This window comes from Rhinatrema bivittatum, chromosome 9 (assembly GCF_901001135.1).
Source record: "Rhinatrema bivittatum chromosome 9, aRhiBiv1.1, whole genome shotgun sequence".
Taxonomy (NCBI): domain Eukaryota; kingdom Metazoa; phylum Chordata; class Amphibia; order Gymnophiona; family Rhinatrematidae; genus Rhinatrema; species Rhinatrema bivittatum.
This window is the reverse complement of record NC_042623.1, coordinates 216342314-216358763: the sequence shown is the minus strand read 5'-3', so window position 1 is coordinate 216358763 and position 16450 is coordinate 216342314. Positions and strand designations below refer to the sequence as shown.

General features: G+C 44.3%; 1 protein-coding gene across 16 annotated transcripts in view; it reads right to left on the bottom strand.

Annotated features, from left to right (window-relative positions):
- Positions 1-16450, bottom strand: part of MBNL1 (muscleblind like splicing regulator 1) — a 623451-nt gene that overhangs the window by 300600 nt on the left and 306401 nt on the right. For 2 of the 16 annotated variants that reach the window (XM_029615941.1, XM_029615944.1), the window contains exon 2: positions 15987-16131. The exons of 13 other annotated variants lie outside the window; for them this stretch is intronic. The gene's annotated coding sequence lies outside the window, so the exon portion shown is untranslated. Of the gene's footprint in view, positions 1-15971; positions 16132-16450 lie in introns of those variants that run through there. One more of the 16 variants, XM_029615949.1, reaches the window with a different exon arrangement.

Here is a 16450-nt window from a genome sequence, read left to right as displayed (position 1 = left end):
ATTTCTTCATCAAGAAGATTGGAATCAGTGGAGAACTATCTGCAGCACCTAAACATGAGACTCTTGAATTTTCCCAAGATATTGGGGGAGTTACCCTTATTGACCTTCAAGAGGTATATGCAAGAGGTTCTCAAGATTCCTGCGGAGATGGCACCGGCAGTCAAAAAAATAATGTTTCTTCCTCAAAGACATGGTCCCACACAGCAGTTTCAGTTTAATGAGCGTATAGAAATTGATAATTTACCGATTACCTTGAAAATTCTAACTTGGAGATAACTAAACAAACTGTTCTTTTTTGTTACCCTTTTTTCAGAACAGGATTTGAGTCAGATAATGAAAATTATTTCAAAAATTTAAATGTATCTTACCATGGTGGTTTAGTGCATATTTACCCAGATCTCTCGAGAACGACACAGATGCGCAGGAAGGTTTTACTAGCTTTAGGGGCTAGTTTTTTATTACGTTTCCCCTGTAAATGAGTAATTACTTCTGTATGTTAATGTTTCATGGATTATATTGTATTTTGATCTGAAAGTCTCTTAAGTTTCCCTTGCAAAGATTTATTTGTAAATTTTGAAAAACATTTGATAAAAAAAAAGAAACAAACAAACGTGACAGCAGTAAAAAACCATTATAGCCATTCAGCCCATCCACGCCAGGTACTCAGCTTTACGATCCCTACCACTCCCTCAGAGATCCTCTATGTTTATCCAATGCCTTCACAGAAACAAACGTGACAGCAGAAAAAAATTGATATCTCTCTCCTCTTTTCTCTGTAGCATTGACAAGTACTTCCTCTCACACCCATTTGAGGGGCATTAATGGTAGGTTTGGAATCATTGTTAAACATATTCGTAATTGCTTAATGGTGCAGTTTTGTTGTATTAAAGATTTGGGACATGGGGAGCTTGTTACAGCATTTGGGTTTGCAGTATGAGGGAAGTAACAAAAGTGCAATTTATTTTGGCATCACTGCAACTGGTGGGGTGGTGATGCAGTAGGAGACCATATACATGTGGCAGGGTTAACCATGCCAGAAGTCAACTGCCTAGTTTGTAGCATAGTAGGACTGGAGCCTGGACTGCACTTGCAGTGTTATTTGGATGGAAAATTGATTAGAAATGGCCTGTTTAGCTAGCAATATTGTTTTCTGGGTTTGGCAAAAGATTATGAGTGGATTTTGGCTCGTGTACTGATGGTGCTGTGCTTTTGTTTGTTGTGACTGTTAAATAAAGCTGCAATCTGTGTATTCCAGTAATATAAGGTCAGAGTCTTTATTACAGGGCCTTTCAAAAGAATGGAGGAATGGATAAGGATAGTAATTGAAGGGCGAGTTCTGTAAGACAATTCATAGATACTTTCAAGAAGGTCTGAGTTTTTCCTTTCCTTTGATATTCTAAAACATTTAATATAAAGATCAAGCTTTCTGTCATATGAGACTACTACAGCATACTGTAGCAGACACTAAACTGGTAAGAGGTTTAAATCCTGCTTGCTCATGAATACACCACTGAACCCTCCCTATACTTAACCTCTGTTGCATACCCACTCTCTCAAACAGCACTACACATCTCTTCAAGTCTTTTAGGGGTACATTATAGTAACACAGTAGATGATGGCAAAAAAAAAAGTCATTTGTACAGCAGGATTACGTTAACTGGAAAATATTCTTTCATAATAAATCCTTCATTTTCTTAGTAGGTGAGAGGGGATAGGTGCGCCCCAGGGGTGGCTCAGTACCAGGCAGCAAATTGATCGTGCAATCAAAAGACTAATGAGGTGGTAAGGTCTCTGCCCCTTTCTTAGAAAACACATCTGCGTACAAGGCATATTGTGGTGGCAGACCAAGTGGAAGGGAAGATGCAATCAGGCATCGTTGGGTAGAGACATGTTCGAGACAGGTGTTTTGACAGGCAGGTCCCCAGCGGACCAATTGCAGTTTCTTCCATTTGAATTGGGGGGAGTGTGTTTGTAGCCAGGGGAGCCCTAGCATAATGGGATGTATGGCCCGATCAAGTACATGGAGGCAAGGTGCGCCACGTGAAACACCCCAATGCGGACTTGGATAGGGGCAGTAATATTGGTGACTTGAACCCTGAATAGATGAGAGAACCAATGGAACCGGGAGTGGTGGAACGGAAGTTGAAGATGTTCCATCAAACTCTTCATAATAAAGATGTCCCCGGCCCCCGAGTCTACCAGGGCCAGGGTGTGGAAGTCGTGAGATTCCATCTTCAGGGTGATTGATAATGCTCTCCGTTGCGGTTCCTGGGGTGTCTGAGTCAGCCTTCGGGGAAGGCGAACGCCGGGGGCGTTGGAAACCGACGGAAGACTTTCTTGAGAATTGAGCCTCCGGGGAGTGTTCTTGGAGGCGCCGGTCAATGCGCCCGGTCAAGTCGATCAAGGTGTCTAATGACCCCAGTAGCTCGCGGGCTGCAAGCGCGTCCTTGATTCTTGGACTTAAGCCTTCCAGAATAATGGCCCTCAGACAACTAGTGTCCTAGTGGAGCTTGGAGGACAAGGTTTGAAACTCGATGACATACTCAATTAAGAGTCCAGGAAACTTGGCGTAAGTGAAGAAGGGTCACCCCGGAGGCCGCCTTCCGAATAGGGTCTTCGAACACGATGCAGAAGAGCATCAAGAAGCCGTTCAAGTCCCACAGAACTGGATTGGCATGTTCCCACAGGGGGGATGCCCAGGCCAGGGCTTTCCCATCAAGAAAAAAACAAGATGTAAGTTGTCTTCATGATGTCCTCTGGGAAGAGGGCTGGTTGTAGTCAAAAGTGCATGCTGCACTGATTAGTGAAGCCCCTGCAGGACTGTGGGTCCCAGCGAAGTGGGGAGGAGCAGGAAGGGGAATTACCGGGCGACCTCCCGTTACCGGAGGTGAGGTGGTAGGCATCAGCGACATGGCAGAGACCGTAGGAGCTGCGGAGACCATAGGAGCTGCGGAGTCTAACCGCCGGTTTAGATTCTCTACTGCGGAGGCGAGCGTCTCCAGGGCCTTCTGCTGCTCAAGGATCCTTTGAGCTAGGCCCAGAATGGCTTGGAGGCGGAGGCCTCTAATGGGTCCATGGACTTGGCAATCTGTTGAGTTGATGGACGAGAGTGTTGACCCCTTGCTTGAGGGAGAGTTGGCACTACCTGAGAGGGCAAAACCCCACAGGTCCCCACCGTCAGGAGGCGAGGCTGAACTGGTGCAAGGGCCGGCTGGAGCTTCGCCAATACCAACCCTGTTCCCCGCGGGTTGAGCCTCTGGGTCACGGGCCAGGCTGGTCTTAGGTGGGCCCCTGTGAAGACAGGTGTATAACAGCTGGTCGAATCACTGATAGCCAGTCCAAGATCAGAAGCCAGAGAGTCGACAGCCAGTCCAGGGGCAGAAGCCAGAGAATCACCGAGAGCCAGTCCGAGGTCAGAAGCCAGAAAATCCGTCTGCAGGAGCCAAAGGACAGGAGAAGGAGAAGGAACAGGACTCGGAAGGCAGGAACAGGACTCGGAAGGCATGAACAGGAACCAGGGCACCAACGAAGCACAGACGACTCCACCGAAGCGAAGCAGACTCACTGCCAAGTCAAGGGACAGGAAGAGGAAATTCCTAGAAATAGTCCCAGGCCCCTGATGTCATCCAGGGGGCTGGGCTGCAATTCGTCGAGGCTGACCCTTTAAGAATCAGCAGGGGGCGCGGCCGCGCGCCTAGGAAGGGCCTAGCCTGGAGGAGGCTGCCGGCGGCATCAGCCTGCAGCCTGGTGCCATGATAGAAGGTCTGGGGTCATCCCTCCTGCCGCAGAGGGTGGCGTGGGAGCCGCGCGGGCAGATGGGACCAGGCGCGTGCAGCGGGGGCATCTCCCCACAGCTGCGCGGGTCCTGGTGGAGGTCCTGGCATTGGAGAAGGAGGTAAGGGGGGCCGGCCGCGGATGGCCGCGGCTGGAGCACCTAACACCAAAACTTCATCTCAAATAACTAGATGACTCTCCTATAGTGATATATAAATAGTTGACTTATATGAGAGCCTTATAAAGAAGTTCTCTCTCTCGCTTTCACCAGGAGCAGCCCAAAATTGCTTGTCTGGACACTTTCCAGCTTGCAAACTAAAAATATCACAGGCTTGATAAATTGAACACACATTGTGATAAAATACCTATGCAAAGCACTAAAATAGCACATGGTGCATTAACTCAAAAATTATGCTAACCACACCCACAGGCATTATTCATGTGAAATTTACAGCATTTTGATGAACCTAGGGGTAAAACTGTTGTAGAAACTGGAAGTACATTTTTTTCTTTTTAAAAGGAGTTTTCTCTATAGAGATGCTGGCTTTTCTTCCTGTTCTCCATGTCATTTTACTATTGCAGCTTAGTGCAGTAGTACAAGTTGGTAAAAAAAAATGTTTTTCTTTTTCATGGTTAACTATTTCTTTTTAAACTTTGATACTGCAAAACTTCTCTTTTTCCAACAGAGAGAATAGCAGAATTAACTGACAGTTACACAAGGGTCCTCTCCCAAAAAAACATAAGTTCTAGGACAGGGATTGGCAAATTGAAGTACACAAAATCATAATTTATGGTTTGCAACTGCCCCCACCTAAACACTGTTACTGTTGACTCTTCCTCTTCTGATTTTTGCATTTTCAAAACTCATTGACAGGAACTTTCAGGCTGTGCAGATCTCATAATGCATGAGAAAGAGCAGACAGTAGTAGAGTTCCCTGCCCCACTCCCTACAAGCAGCAATTATTCAGATGGACACCCTCCCCACCACTTGTATGGCACTCCAGCATCTCAGACACAGATGTGGATTTTACAACACTCTTGCCAAACAGCTTTGCTGACCCCTGCTCTAGAATCTTGCAGACAAAATTTCAGATATTTGTTGTTTTACATGAAAAGTCAGTCAAGCATTTGGGCTGTTCACTTCCATTCAAATTAGAAAGTTTGAACTATTTCTGGGAGAAAGTTATTTGCTGACATCAGTGTATTAAAATCACCAGATCTTATCTTTAAAAAAAAGTAGCTCAGAGGTCCTGCATGCCTCAGAAAAATTGTGTAATCCTTCTTTACTTGAGTAGCAATAAATATATTTGGATCTGAGTTTTGCCAGAGGCAAATGAAAGGCGAATATGTATGTGGGTGAATGAGCATTGGAGGGCATGTCTGGGCATGGCATAGCATGGATGTCATTAGTGCGGAGTCAATGGTAATGGCTCCTCCTAGGTTTCTGAATATTTTTTTCTCAAGCATGAATGACTATTTTGTTTTTCTACAAATATCTGCTCTTAGGATAGTTGCTATACAAGAATTTTCCACTGTTAGCCTTCCAGAGGCCAAAAAGAGCTGGGAAGAATTAAAACATACCTGTTGCGAGCGCAGCTTTCGGGAGACGATGGTGTGGGCTTGGCGCACGTCACTTGGCTCATAGGAGAGCGGAGTCCTTGGGCCATGGGGCAGCTCAGGTCGGGACACAAGAAGCACCCGTGGTGAGGTGTGTGTGCAGGAATGGGAGGCACAGGAACAGAGCTGTATGGAGTTTGGAAGACTTGGACGTAGACGTGGAGACTTGGAAACTTGGACGTGGACTTGGACGTAGACGTGGAGACTTGGACGTAGACTTGGAAATGAGGAGACGAGGAGACGAAGACTTGGAACTGAGGAGATGAGGCGACAAGGACAGGAGACAAGGAAGGATGAGCAAGACCCTCAGGCACCCTACACAGCACGTGGGGCTGGTCATGGACCACACTGTCTCCATCGCACCCTACACAGCCGGATGGCTGGTCACGGACCACGAGGAGAATGGGACAGGCTCAGGAAGTCTCTTAGCGCAGGGTTGCAGCAACCCCTCGGATCCTCCGGAGTCGGGACTAGGAAGACAAGCTAAAACCTTGGAGCTTGACAACTCAGATTAAAAACAGGGAATCTCCGAAGGCACGGGTCCTACAGGACCTGGAGCATTAGGACCAGAAACATGATGGAACTTGGAACATCAAGGAGACTTGGAACATCAAGGAAGGCTTGGGACATCAAGGAAGGCTTGGGACATCAAGAAAACTAAGACATAACTGGAATGGAGTCACGGACGTCTCTCTGGAATGGAGTCACGGACATCTCTCTGGAAAGGAGTCACGGATGTCTCTATGGAATGGAATCCTGGACGTCTCTCTGGAATGGAGTCACGGACATCTTAGAATGGTCTACAGGACATCTTGGAATAGACTCACAGACATCTTGGAATGGACTCACGGACATCTTAGACATCTGGACATGGAACAGACATCAGGTTTCGGAGTCACGGACAGCAGCACATGGAACGAACATCAAGACATGGGACAGACATCAGGATCTGGAAACGCGGACCTCAGCACTTGGAACAGGCATCAGGCTGAAGAGTCACGGACTTCAAGACATGGACTGGACATCAGATCATGGAACAGGCATCAGACTGAAGAGACGTCTTCAGGAGCAACTGGATAGATGCGAAGACAACGAAGGAATGAAGCAAAGCCTTCTTATAGTGCTGAGAGGGCAACTCCCTAGGAGGAGCTGCCTAGAGAACCACACCTCTCTGTCCCTTTAAGATGGGAAGAGAGCCGCGGACCTGCCCCCTAGGAGGAGCAGGAAACAGGAAGTCCAGGACCCTGGACAGGGGCGTCCCCACCACAGATGAGCAGGGGAAAGCCGGGCCTCAGGGCAGGCCCCGACGGACGGCAGCACACTGCAGCCAAAGGAGGCTCCAGGACGGCCTGCCAGCCGCAGGAAAGGCGGCGGCCTCTGGGCCCAGCCACTGGGGAGTGGCAGCAGTACGATGGTGGCCTCCGGGCCGCGAGGTGAAGGCCCGACATGGCTCCTGCCGTGCCCGCAAATGGCGGTCAGGCCGTGGGATGGCGAAGGTAAGGCCCTGTCTGCAAGCACTGCGGGCAGGGGTGCAACAGTATCAAAACTATTGATGGTTATTTCTTTGTTCTTTTCTCAGACAATGTAATGGTTCCCTTCTATGTGACGAACACAATACAAGCATTTAAACGTAAAACCAAATCAACAATAGAAAATGTTTAAAGATTCCACATGTTATTTTGGAAATTGTGCACAAAGTTCACCCACATTTTTACCTATCTTCGTCCTTTTTTTTTTGATAAGACAGATAAATGTGCTCACATACAAATCAAAGTAGGTAATTAATAAAAAAATATAAGTGCAAAAATGACCAAAATAATTTACAAATTTGCCAATTGTGTGAGCATTTGCTTTGTGTCATTTGATAAATTTTACCTACATTCTTGTCATCTCATAACCTACTTAACATCTCCTGTGCATTTCCCTGCTGCTCCACACTAAAGGAGTGTGGAAAAGTCAGAAGCTGTTTGCCTGATGTCACTTGGAGTTGAAACAAAGTATTTGTGCCTCCTATACAGAGAAACAGAAGGAAGTAACTTTGACATGATGAAAGAATTCACAAAAATTCTGCATCTGGCAGAATTAGTGGTTACATTTATCAGTGCAATGTCAGTGATGCCAGCCCAACATCCACTTATGATGCCATTATAATTGTTTTTAAATATTATTTGACTTGTTTGGTGATTTTAAAAGTTTGTTTATATTAGTTGCTCTGCACCTCTTAAAAGAAAATTAAATAATTTTATCTAGTCAAGAGAGCTGTTTTAAAACACTTAAAAAAAAATTTGTCTGCACTGGGTCCAATTTAGTGACATAAAAAAAAGTAACACTCAAAATGATTTTCAGTGGTGCAAGGACAATCTGATACTCAGAGCCATGGAAAATAAGGCAGTCTTTCAGATAGCTCATTGTATGTTCTCTCTTTGTAAATAATATGTGTGTGAGTGGAGGGGGCGCTCTTGCGCGGAGTCCAAGATGGCCGCCTAAAGCTGAGCTCCGGGAGATTTCGCCCATTATTGAAGGGAATTCTGCTATTCTTGTAATTCTTTTTTTCACCCATCGACCACTAGATCTCTCACTAACGATGTCTACAGCTAAAACAGGAAAAATCGAAGCAGCCTTCGCGGCCGCATCGGGCACGAAAAGATCTAAGTCGGACCCACTCTCGCCAGATAAGGCCGCGCCTACTAAGCAAATGGCGTCGGCAGACCTCGTCTTGGCGAGCTTAAAACTTTGAAAGCTATGTACAAACTAATACCGATAACACCGTCGCAATCAGATCGGATCTACAGACTCTTTCTGGCCGGTTCGACCAGCTTTCGCATCGTCTAGATGACGCTGAAACACAAGTATCTTCTTTACTAGTGACCACGGCGTCAATCCCTAAAATGGAGAAAGAGCTAGAAGCATTACGCCGAGATTTTGAGGATTTATCTAATCGCAACAGACGGAACAACGTTCGCATTCTGGGTATCCCCGAAGGAATGGAAGGTACAGATATTTTCGCCTTTCTTTCTCATCTGATTCCGGAGGTTTTACAGCTTACTTTCTCTCCTCCACTGGAAATAGAAAGAGCGCATCGTGTACCATCGCGCCCCCTCCGGTCCTCAACCCATCCTAGACCCATTATATTCAAACTTCTACGCTACCCACAAGTCTTACAGATTTTCTCTGCAGCCAAGTCCAAATCCCCTCTTCAGCTCCAGGGATCTAATGTTCTATTTGTGCCGGATTTGGCAAAAATGACTGCAGCCAAGCGCAAGGCCTTTTTGACAATGAAACCCCGTCTCCATGCTATCGGGGCTAAATTTGGTCTCTTATACCCTGCTATGATGCGTGTTACATACCAGAATAGTACGAAGCTTTTCCATGTTCCGGAAGCCCTGGCTGAATATTTACAATCCGTTGAAGGCCTCCATGTCATGGTCACCTGAACTTGTTTTGGGCTCATTTTGTGCCTGTTCTTTTCAACCAAAAAATTCCCGTGGACGCTACTATAACTGAATACTCTCGTGAGAGCCCTGGGCGGTTCATGGCCCCCTTGAGGCCCAGTTATTGCTATGGGCGATGAACACTGCTGTTAGTGTTTGTCCGGTGCCCTCTTTTTGTACCTTTCTCCAGCACAAAATTTGCTAGTGCTTGGACACTGACCTTTTCATTTTTCCTTATTCTGATTTTTGCCTTCTCTCTTTCTACTACTGCGCATCCTTGGATTTCTGCATCATCATCTGCTCTCAAGCCACAAGCAGACAGTGTAGCATCTCCATGTCTGCTTGACACTCATCATCTTATCCGATGGCATCCACCATAGACTCCATTACGATGGTATCGCTTAATGTCAATGGGTTTACCCACCCGATCAAGCGAAAGAAAATATTGACCTATCTCCAAACGCTGCATACAGACATCGCACTATTACAAGAAACTCATTTGACGGCAGCGGAATCCCTTAAGCTAAAGCAACAGTGGGTTGGCCAAGTTTTTTTCAGCCTGGCCTACAAAAAGAAACATGGTACTGCAATTTTAATTCACAAACGTCTGGATATTTCTGTTTTGCACCAGGAAACGGACATAGACGGGAGATGGAATATCCTACAACTCACACTACAGAATGGCTCCTACACTATTCTTAATTTATACGCTCCGAATGGGGATGATCCTACTTTTTTTCATGATGTCTTTGCAAAACTGCTATCCCTTGAACCTTTCCCACACATCATTGGAGGAGACTTTAACCAGCCACTAGATCCTCTTCTGGACAAAAAAACTGAGGTCAGATACACGACGTCGAAGGCGACTATAGCTCTGAATCATCTTATGTCCCAATTTGGCCTTCTTGATCCATGGCGACTTGAACATCCCACGGACAAAGACTTTACATTCTACTCTGCCCCTCACTCATCTTATTCTAGACTCGACTTTTTTCTAGCCTCCAGCTCTCTTTTGCCACATATTAGCGCTACAAAATTATGCTCCATTTTGGTATCGGATCATGCGGCGGTCCTTTTTTCAACTTCGACTTGCCTCCCCAATACGTCTAGACAGACAATGAGATTCAACGCTTCCCTACTTTCGGATTCTGAGTTCCACACATTTCTCAATGAAAAGACTTCTCAATACTTCGCTGCTAACTCCGCCACTGCTTCTTCACCTGAAATATTGTGGGAAGCCTACAAGGCAACCATTAGAGGAGAAATTATTAGCTACTAATCCTACAAGAAGCGCATCCATCGCCAAAGCTCTCCAGCATCTACAGACATCCACTGAAACTTTGGACTGCTTACATTACAATCTCCCTCTGCCCAAACTTTTAACCCGCCTACTGAAGGCGAGATATGACTATAACAAGCCAACTTAGTGCACAAGTTCACCTACATCTCTTCCATTCCAAAACGCAAATACTATGCGGAAAGCAATAAATGTGGCAGACTGCTGGCCTCCTATCTTAAAAAAAAATCAGAGCAGTCACGTGTAGCTAAGATCATCACTTCTACTGGCGAAACTGCCATGGCTGATAAGGAAATACTACAATCCTTTCGGGACTTCTATGCTCAGCTATATCAGTCTGAAGTTAGTCCATCTCTGGAAGCCTTCGACTCTTTCTTCGCCGCCTTGGATCATCCACATCTCACTGATGCACAACGCCAACTTCTGGACTCGCCGATCAGTAACGAAGAAATATCAATCGCCATCATGTCTCTACCTTTGAACAAAGCCCCAGGTCCAGATGGATTCAGTACTGACTTTTATCATGCCTTTATAAAGACTTTGTCTCCTCACCTATTAGCTTTCTACTCCTCTCTCTCTTCCACAAGTTCTGTATCTCCTAATTTTACCGATGCTAGGGTGGTGGTAATTCCAAAGCCAGGTCGAGACCCCGCTTCCCCCGCTAATTATCGACCCATTTCACTTTTAAATGTCGATTACAAAATTTTTACCAAATTACTTGCCACTCGCCTTTCCAAAGTATTAGGCTCCCTCATTCATGCGGATCAATCCGGATTTCTTAAGAACTGACTCATTGCTAACAATACCCGTATGCTCCTCCATATCCAAGAATCCCTGTTTACCACTAATGAACCGGCCATCGCCGTCTCACTAGACGCTGAGAAGGCCTTCGATCGCATTGAATGGCCCTTTCTCTTTGAGACCATGTCTAGATTTGGCTTTGGTGCTGTCTTTACCAAGTGGATTAAACTAATTTATAGTTCTCCCTTAGCTTCCCTTTATGTTAACAACCAGCTATCTCCACCTTTTTCCTTACACAGAGGAACCCGACAAGGTTGTCCTATTTCTCCCCTTCTATTCGACCTGGCTTTGGAACCACTACTTATTGCTATTTGACAATCCCCAGGGATATCAGGTGTTACTATTGGTGCTGGAGAATATAAACTTTCTGCATATGCAGACGATGTTTTACTCTTTCTGACTCACCCAAGGAATTCTTTAACCCAGCTTTTCTTACTCATTGACTCATACTCTGTTCTGTCAGGATACAAAGTGAATTGGAGCAAAACGGAATTCCTACCTTTAAATAACCTCTCTCGTACGCTAGACTTATCCTCCTTTCCCATTCAAAAGGCGAAATCAGGGCTGAAATATTTAGGCATCCGTTTTTTTTCGGATCCTCAAACAACTATACACACTTGTGAACACTCCACTTTGCAGCACATCAAGGATGTCATCCTCAAATGGTCTCCATTACACCTATCCTGGTGGGGTAGACTAGACACCATTAAGATGACCCTCGCCCCGCAAAGTACCTTTAAATTATCTTTGCTCCCTATCTTTTTCTCTACCGACTTTTACAGACAAGTTGATCGTGCCTTGCTCAAGTTCCTCTGGAAAAACAAAGTCCCTAGGATTGCTTTGCGCAAATTGAAGGCTACAAAAGACAGAGGAGGAGTCAACTTTCCTGATTTTCGCAAGTACCATTTGGCCTTCATTTTGCAACAAAGCTCGCATCTATTTGATTCAGAAGCTCCTAACGTTGACTCACCCAGTTGGTTAAACATTGAGCGCTCCCTTATTTATCCATTTCCCACCCTTGCATTCCCGGGAATGCTCTTTTCCTCACACCGTATGCGAAATAGGATTTTGCTCTCTCTGTATCAAGCCCTAAAAGAATTCGATCACTTATGTCCCAGAGAAAAACCTACCTGGGCAAACTCTAACTCACTTCCTATCTGGAACACTCATCAAATTCGAATAGCTGGCCATCCCATACATTGGCCTATATGGCACGACAAGGGGATTTGGTTTCTCTCTTCCATTGTCTCCCAGGGCAACATACTCCCCTTTTCTTCTTTGCAATCAATGTTCCAACTCCCCTCCAGTCAATTGTATGCTTGGCTACAACTTCGGGAAGCCCTCAAAGATTTGAACTTTTCCAACTTGAAATTAGATCAACCACCCTACTTGCTATCCTTTTTTGCGGAAGTAGGCACCCATAGACATCTTGCCTCTAAACTTTATAAGCTGCTCTGTAGTCTCTCCCCACCCCATCCGGCTCTAGCTCTGCAACAAGTATGGTCCGCAGATTTCGATATCCACCCCTCAGCTGTGGCATGGACCCATGTTTGGTCCTCTTCCATACGTATCTCCTTATCTACCAGTTTATCCCAGACATCTTTCTTTATTATGCATAGAGCCCTCTGGACTCCTTGGAAACTTCATAGGGCTAAACTCCTCCCTTCCCACCAATGCTGGTCTTGCAATAATGTGAAGGCTACTTTGGAACACATGCTCTTTACCTGTCCGATAGTTTTTGACTTTTGGGTACAGATTTGGGCTAGAGTATCGTCCCTACTTACTATACACAGGCCGATCTCGTATGACTTAGTAATTTTAAAGGGGGCCCACCCCACCCTTGACCTCCCGCCTCCGCATAGGAAACTACTTGATTTCCTTCTTCTCGTAGGTTTACATAACATCACCTCCAATTGGAAACGAAGTGATTTCCTCTCAGAAGCTCTGTGGTGGAATACCATATGCCTATACAGCAAATATGAGAGGGCAATGGCTATTAAATATAATTGTTTAGCCAAATGGGATCTCATGTGGAAACCCCTTGACAATTACACCATCTAATGCTCTTCTGTAATGATTTCACTACTTTTTTATTGATCTTACACTGTCAATGTTGAAATGTAAGGATGGATGCACTTTCTCTTTTCTTCTCTCTCTCTTCCCTTCTACCCTTTCTGTATACTTCTGCTCCCCTTGTTGATTACCGTATAGGTGTCCTTCATAATTCAATGGTTATTGTTCTGTGGTTTATATACTTTATAATCATTATGATGTGTCACTTCTTGTTTGACATGCTGTACACAATTTTTTATTGATGACATGTAAATGAATGTCTGGTAGCATTGTCTATACTTCTTTAATAAATATATTTCAACTAAAAAAAAATATGTGTGTGAGTGTGTGTGATCGTCTCTAAGACAATATATCTCTGAATTTCAGATGGCTAGGCCAGTTTCAAAGGGACAGAAAAGGGAACCAAAAATATTCTAAGAGCAATAAATATAAATAATGCATCCTCAGGCAGTAGGGATGTGCTTTTGTTTGAAACAAACAGGACAATTTTTTTTAATTCCTTGTTTTATTTCAATTTGTTTTGGAAATAAACATAAAAGAAAATCAAATTTTCCCCACTGAGCAGCCAGCAGTCCCAGCCTGGGCCTCACATTGATCTTTACCCCTCCAAAAAAATTAAAAAAACATTCAAGGCCTTCCCCCCCCCCCCCCCCCCCCTCAGCCTGCCTCCACACCCCATTCTGGATGATTCTTACCCCATCATCGGTCTTTTAAAATTCAAAGGAGGGAGGAGTGATTTCCAGGCACCCATGCGCTCTCCAAGTTGGTATTTTAAAATTTACAATATATTTATCTATTTATTTAGCTTATAATTTATTATAATCTTTTCTATACCATTTTATCGGCCCAATGGGATCATCCAAAAGGGGGGGGGGGGTGGTGCAATAACACTTGTAAAATAAAAATCTACTACCAGCACACCACCCTTGCCATCTCTCCTAACCCTTTCACCATCCATGCACCTCCACTGCCAAATAAAAATTAGAAATGCAACTCTTTCATAGTCTAAACAAAAACAACACTACTCAAGCAAGCTTACCAGTTCATATAGCTAAATATCTGACTGCCTGCACCCCCAAACACAGAAAGCTTAAAATACACCAAAAGCACAAAATGATGCTGGCTACTGGGCCAGCTAATAATGTGCAGCCACGCGCATGTTATAAAATCAGGGGTCGGCGCGCGCAAGGGGCTGCACACTTGTGCACCTTGCGCGTGCCGAGCCCTAGGGGAGCCCCGATGACTTTCCCCGTTCCCTCCGAGGCCGCTCCAAAATCCCCCCCACCTTCCCCTCCCTTCCCCTATCAAACCCACCCCCCAGCCCTACCTAAATCCCCCCTACCTTCCCCCCCTACCTTCCCGCCCCTTTTTCAAAGCCCCAGGACATTCAAGCGTCCCAGGGCTTGTGCACGTCACCGATCCTATGCAAAATAGGTTCGGCGCGCACAGGAGCAGGTTTTCGGGGTTACGCATGTAAGTTACACGTGTAACCCTTTGAAAATCTGCCCCATAGAGCATAAGAAAATAAAATTTGCCAAACTGGGTCAGAACAAATGTCCATCAAGCCATTTCCACAAGTGCTTTATCTGTGGAAGAAGGCTTTTAGAAAATCGCCCTCTGTCTATGGCAGTGTTCCCAACCTCCCCTCAACATGTCTGCTTTTCAGGTTATCTGTAATGACTATGGTTTGAGATAAGTCATAAAAGATCAAGAGATTCCATGATGTTTATTCCAGGGATAAGCAATGGATTTCTCCAAGTCAACCCTGATAATGGTTTATGAACTTTTCTTTTTTAAACCCAGCTACATTAACAGCTATCACCAGAGTTTAATTATGCATTATCTTGTAACTTCAATGCATGTTACCTAGTTGTTTACTTTCTGAAAGAGTAAACAACCAATTCATGTTTTCCCATTCCACTCAACTCATTCATTTATAGACCTCTATCTTCTCCAAACCTATTTAGCCTTTACTTATAGGGGAATTGTTCCATCCCCTTTATTATTTTGTTTGCACTTCTCTGTACCTTTTCTAATTCTGCTATATATTTTTGAGATGTGGTGACCAAAACTGCACACAATACTCAAAGCGCAGTCACACCATCAAGTGATAGAAAGGCATTATGATAGCCTCTGTTTAATTCTCCATTCTTTTCCTGGTAAATCCTACCATTCTATTTACTTTCTTAGCCACAACTGAGCAGAGGATTTCTACATATTATCCATGATGATGCCTAGATCTTTCTACTTGTGGCAACTCCCAATGTGAAACCTTGTACTGTGCAGCTATAATTTGAGTTGCTCTTCCCTACGTGCATCACTTTGCACTTGCCCACATTCATTTTCATTTTCCATTTGCATACCCAGTCTCCCAGTCTCGCAAGATCCTCTTGCAATTTCTCCCAATCCTCTTATGATTTAACAACTTTGAATAATTTTGTATCATAAGCAAATTTGATCACCTGACTTGTTGTTCTCATCTCTAGGTCATTTATAAATATATTAAAAAGCATTGGTCCCAGTACAGATCCCTGGGGCAGTCCATTATTCACCTTTCTCCATTGAGAACATTGACCATTTAGTCCTACTGTGGTTTCTATCTTTTAACCAGTTCTCAATACACAAAGTCATATCCCATGAATTTTATTTTACTCGAGTCTCTCACGAGGCACTTTGACAAATGCTTTCTGAAAATCTAAACATGCTATATCAACTGGCTCACCTTTATCCACATGTTTATTTACACTTTCAAAAAATGTAGCAATTTGGTTAAATCCATGTTGCTTTGTCCCATTAATTTATAACTATCAGTTCATTAATTTTGTTCTTTATAATAGTTTCAACCATTTTTCCCAGCACTGATGTCAGGCTTATCGGTCTGGATCAATCTTGGAATTCCTTTAAAAAACTGCTGTTACGTTGGCCTACCTCCACTCTACAGGTATTGTAGCTGATTTTAATGATAGTTTACATATTACCAATAGTATACCAACTGGTTCAGGTGATTCACTCTTTAGTTTGCAATTTGCCCAATTGCATCTTCCATGTTCACTTAAATTTGTTTCACTTCTTCTGATTCATCACCTTTAAATATCACTTCTGGCATGGGTATTTCCCTTACATCTTCCTTGGTAAAGACTGAAACAAAGAATTTATACCACTGTAAGAGGAGGCACTTTTAACTCAAGTGTGGGGTTTGGGAGGGTGGGGTAAGTTTACAGTTACACAATGTTAGGTTCCATATTAGGAGCTACCACCCAGAAAAAGGATCTAGGCATCATAGTGGATAATACATTGAAATCATTGGCTCAGTGTGCTGCGGCAGTCAAACAAGCAAACAGGAATTATTAAGATGGGAATGGTGAATAAAATGGAAAATGTCATAATATGTCTGTATTACTCCATGGTGAGACCACACCTTGAGTACTGTGTACAATTCTGGATGCTGCATCTCAAA